The 5,388-nt window shown below is 37.2% G+C and overlaps 1 pseudogene; it reads right to left on the bottom strand.

The window, feature by feature from the left end:
* Positions 1 to 305: 305 nt before the first annotated feature.
* Positions 306 to 5,388, bottom strand: part of LOC107655308 (gastrula zinc finger protein XlCGF57.1-like) — a 12,432-nt pseudogene continuing 7,349 nt past the window's right edge.

Genomic DNA, 5,388 nt, shown 5'->3' with positions numbered 1-5,388 from the left:
TTTTTGCCAATAAAAGCCTTTAAAACTTCTGATATGCTTATCATTATTTTTCCACATATTTCTATGGTATACTGAAAAACAATCTACAAATACTGGAGCAGCAAACTTTGCAAAACACAAAATTTATGTCACTGCCAAAACTTTTGGCCATGACTGTAGTCTTTCTCCAGAAGGAGTATGCAGATGTTCTTTTAAAACCCTTGACTTTCTAAAACTCTTTCCACACTGTTCACATGTGAAGGGCTTCTCTCCAGTGTGGATTTTCATGTGTTCATAAAGAGTTCCTTTAAGTCTGAAATTCTTACCGCACTGAAGAGAAGCCGTACACATGTGATCAGTGTATTTTCATGTGTTTTTTAAGGCGTTCTTTTTTTAAGAAACCCTTTCCGCACTGTTCGCATGTGAAGGGTTTCTCTCCAGTGTGGATACTCGTGTGTTTTTTAAGGTGTTCTTTTTGTATGAAACTCCTCCTGCACTGATCACATGAGTGGGGCTTCTCTCCAGTGTGGATTTTTATATGATCATTATAATTTCCTTTATGTCTGAAACTCTTCTCGCACTGATCACACGTGAAGGGTTTCTCTCCAGTGTGGATTCTCATGTGTGTATTAAGGCTTCCTTTATGTCTGAATTTCCTCCCGCACTGATCACATGTGTACGGCATCGCTCCAGTGCGAATTTTCATGTGTTCATAGAGAAATCCTTTAAGTCTGAACTTCTTCCCGCACTGATCACACGTGTGTGGCTTGTCTTCAGTGTGGATCGTCTCATGTATTTCCAGATATTCTGGCCATGTGAATGTCTCGTCAGAGTGTGAACACTGGTTAGGTTTTTCTCCGGCGTGAACTGTCTGGTGCTTTTTCAGTGCATAGACTGTAAAAAATGTCTTTCCACACTCGGAGCAAATATGATCCTTCACACCGCTGTGTCTTTTCAGATGTGTTTTTAAATTACCCATCTGTCTAAAGCTCTTTGCACACAAAGAACATATATAAGGCCTCTCCTGTGTATGAACTGTCATGTGGTCCTTCAGGAAATCTGCCCTAAAAAATGTTTTACTGCACTGGTCACACTTATAAATTCTTTCTCTAGAATGAGTACGCAAATGTACTTTAAAAACATTAGACTTTCTGAAACTCTTCCCGCACTCTTCACATGTGAAGGGCTTCTCTCCAGTGTGGATTTTCATGTGTTCACTAAGCTGTCCTTTTTGTATGAAACTCTTAGCACACTGTTCACATGTGTACTGCTTCTCCCCAGTGTGGATTTTCATGTGTTCACTAAGCTGTCCTTTTTGTATGAAACTCTTAGCACACTGTTCACATGTGTACTGCTTCTCCCCAGTGTGGATTTTCATGTGATCATTATAATTTCCTTTATGTCTGAAATTCTTCCCGCACTGATCACATGCGAAGGGTTTCTCTCCTGCGTGGAATCTCATGTGTGTATTAAGGTTTCCTTTATGTCTGAATTTCCTCCCGCACTGATCACACGTGTATGGCATCGCTCCCGTGTGGATTTTCATGTGTGTATTAAGGTTTCCTTTATTTCTGAACTTCTTCCCGCACTGATCACACGTGTGTGGCTTCTCGTCAGAGTGGATTTTCATGTGTTCATTCAAGTTTCTTTTTTACGTGAAAATCTTCTCGCACTGATCACACTTGTACGGCTTCATTCCACAATGAAATTTCATGTGAAGATTAAGACTTTGTTCGCATGAGAAACTCTTTCCACACTGAGGGCAAGTGTCATGATGTTTCTTCCCCGCTTCCATCAGTTCTTCAATCACCTTGTTCTCTTCCGTCAGGCCTAAATGAAAGTTAAAAAAAGTTTGATTTTCATGTGAAAGGATAAGGATGTGAACCTTGATACATCAACAGAAAGTATGATCATCATACACTGATCATTCCAATTATTATTTTTATAACATAACAGGCAAAAATTGCATGTTTTTGTAGTGAAAAATATTAAATATTTACATTTTATAAATCAGGGAGGTAAAATGTTCAAATGTTTAGCAACACGGTTGCAAAAATTGTAAACCAAATATTATCTTAGCGGTTTTATTTTACTTTTATTTATATTTATTCTGACATCCTGATGTTTGCAATGAGTATGAATGTTTTTAAAACCTCCTTTTTTGTTGGAAACCAAAAGCAAAATTGAGCACTAGAGCCTATGGGTTTTTTCCCCATTTCATTTTATTATTACTATTATTATTATTTTACCTTTATGTAGTGCTTACAATAAAAGACTGTGTCAAAGCAGCTTTGCCTCAATGCAAAAAAACATTCAATTCTGCCGTGAAGCAGCTCTAGAAGTTTATATAATCATACTGTCTGGCTAGTTTATTTTTTTATTATTTTATTTTTTATAAACACACCATACTTTCAACCAAACTGAATCATTAAAAACAAGCTTAAACGGGTAAATCTATTGTGTATTCTACATTTTCTGTTGACATACTCCATTAAAACAGTAATAGATCCAAGATGGCACAGTGAAGAAAATTTCACACAGGGAAATGAACAATAACACATGGGGGTGGGGGGTGAAGATATGGTATACAACTGTATATAATTCGCGTGCATCAGGAAGCCGCTATCAATACGCAGGGTACTGAAATTGCTTTTGTATGGGAGCTCGCTTTTCACTTTCTGTGTATAGCGAGCGGTTTCCTCCAGTGAAAATGTAGCCTTTATACTTTATAAACGATCATGTTGCTATTTTCATTTGACAATTTTATATTTAATATAAAACATATTACAGTGCATGTGGCATTAACTACCATACAGCCATGCACATAAGTAAGTGTGACAGACAGCACTCGGTCAATTCACTCATTTTAACTGCATATCAGAGCGATTCACAGTATCGTAAAAAACCCAATCGATACCCAACCCTAAACACCTGAAGACATTACTTGCTAATACTAGTCTTTTCATTTTTTTTTTTTTACATGATGTCTTATTTTTGGAGTTTTGACATTGTTGGTTACATTAGCTCTGATAAAACGAATGCCTTTAACCACAGTTGTTAGTACGCCTCTAGTCTCGGACCACTGGCTGAGATCTGAGGCATACGGCACACTTAACTGGAAACACTTCAGCAGTTTCGAAGTCGTCCTCTGATTGGTTGAAGTGTACAGGATTTCCGGGAGACACGCTTGTCGCGTTCTTTACCGGTCCACCTGGAAACAACCCAAAGCAGTCCGATCGAAGAGGAATGCTGTTGCGTTTACATCGGTGGCAACGAGCATCAATCAAGATCATGGCCGTACCCAGGGTTTCAAAATTAGTGAGGTCTGGGGGTTGTTAAGAATTGTGCAATAATAATGGCTAGTACTATTACAGATAATATCATTGCCTTTGTCTTACCGGATGTGGTCTCCTCAGCAATAAACTATCCACGCGCGCAGGTTAAGTGCCGGCGATGCAGTGTTGCCAGATATTGCTATGAAAAACAAGAAAAAGCATTCCCCAAAAAAAGGACTGAAGTAAGTTCCAATCTTGTATTTTGCAAATAAGATACAGAATTGCTAAGCCCAACCTTCATCTTCCCACTTTATTAACGCCCTAATTACTTTATTAACGCTGTCACATTAAGTATTAAAAAGAAGTTTAATGACGCTTATAATAACTAGATCTGGCCCTTACGAGCTTGAGTCAGCGACATGATTTTAAATAATTTTTCATTCAGAACTTCATTTTATTTTCGAACATGAAAAATGTATCTCATAGCTGGCTACGGGCTTGATCAAGATAGATTAAATGCTGGATTCGCTGGTTTCACGGTATGAACTGTTTAAAAGATGTTCAAGATTTTGCTTGAGGCAAAAAAATAGATATTTTAACTTGTTTGCCGACTGGATATGGAAAGTCTTATTTTCCAAGCCTGGCCAATTTCCTCTGCGTTATGCTAACAGATCCTTCAGGAGATTGTTTTTGTACATTTTTGAGACGTTCATGAATGAATGATTTAAGTTTAAACTAAACTTGGACCTCACAGTGTCGGGTAATTTTAGACCCATCTCCAACTTGTGTTTTATTGCGAAGATTTTGGAGAAAATAGTCCTCCAACAATTGCAACGTTTTATAGCAGAAAATGAAGTTTTAGAAACGTTTCAATCTGGTTTTAGAAAATAGTCTTACCCGAGACTGCTTTGTTGAAGGTTTTTAATGATGTACTAATAACGTGATTCTGGTGAATATGCTGTTCTTGTGCTTTTAGATTTAACTGCTGCTTTTAATACAGTAGATCATGCTGTTCTTATTGCCCGTTTGGAACATTGTGTAGGCATTACAGGCAGTGCACTGGAGTGGTTTAAATCTTATTTTTCCAACAGAAGCTTCTCAGTTAAGATTGGAGAGTATACTTATAGTAATGCTGTATTACCGTGTGGGGTTCCTCAGGGCTCCATTTTGGCTCCAATTCTTTTTTCTCTTTACATGCTGCTACTTGGTTCTATTATTAGAAAACATGGGCAGTCATTCCATTGTTACACTGATGACACACAAATTTATCTGCCCCTCAAGCAAAATACAGATGGTTTGGATAACCTCTTGGCCTGTTTGACTGATGTAAAGGCATGGCTTTCTTTAAACTTTCTGAATTTCAATGAGAATAAAACAAAAATGATTATATTTGGACCCTAAATAACTACTAAATGGTATGGCTCCAGCTTACCTTTCAGTCCTACTGACTATGCACCATTCAACCAGTATCACTCAGGTTATCTTTAACGGCTATTCCACAGCTCTTATGTTGTTTCCAACTGCAACCACTAAATCTAATGAACCAACGCTCTACGGACACCTTGGCAATTGAATCGCCATTGGCTAGTAATCTTTTTAGTTTACTCGCCAGACTGATATATATATATACACATGCAGTCGTGGTCAGAATTGTTGGTACCCTTGGTAAATATGATCCAAAAAGGCTGTGAAAATAAATCTGCATTGTTAATCCTATTGATCTTTTATTTTAAAAATGTACAAAAATCTAACCTTACATTAAAAAATAAGAATGTAAAATGGGGGGGAATCTCATTATGAAATAAATGTTTTTCTCTAATACATGTTGGCCACAATTAATGGTACCCTTATGAGTATGGTACCCTTAATGGTATTCTTATGAGTAAAATATCTCTGAAGTATATTCCCATTCATATTTATAATTTGTAGCTCACCAAGGTGATTATGAACATGAAATTATCCAGCCATTGCTTTCTGTTTCACAGGAATATAAAAATGAGGGAAAACAAAGGCCAAATTCCCTTAATCATCCATCACAATGAGTAAAACCAAAGAATATATTTCTGATGTGCAAGAACAAGATTGTTGAGCTTCACAAAATAGAAAGTGGCTTTCAGAAAAGAGCTAGAGTACT

This window comes from Sinocyclocheilus anshuiensis, unplaced genomic scaffold, assembly GCF_001515605.1.
Source record: "Sinocyclocheilus anshuiensis isolate Anshui unplaced genomic scaffold, SAMN03320099.WGS_v1.1 scaffold4008, whole genome shotgun sequence".
Taxonomy (NCBI): domain Eukaryota; kingdom Metazoa; phylum Chordata; class Actinopteri; order Cypriniformes; family Cyprinidae; genus Sinocyclocheilus; species Sinocyclocheilus anshuiensis.
Note: the sequence above shows the minus strand (reverse complement) of the source record. Positions and strands in the feature narration are given on the sequence as shown.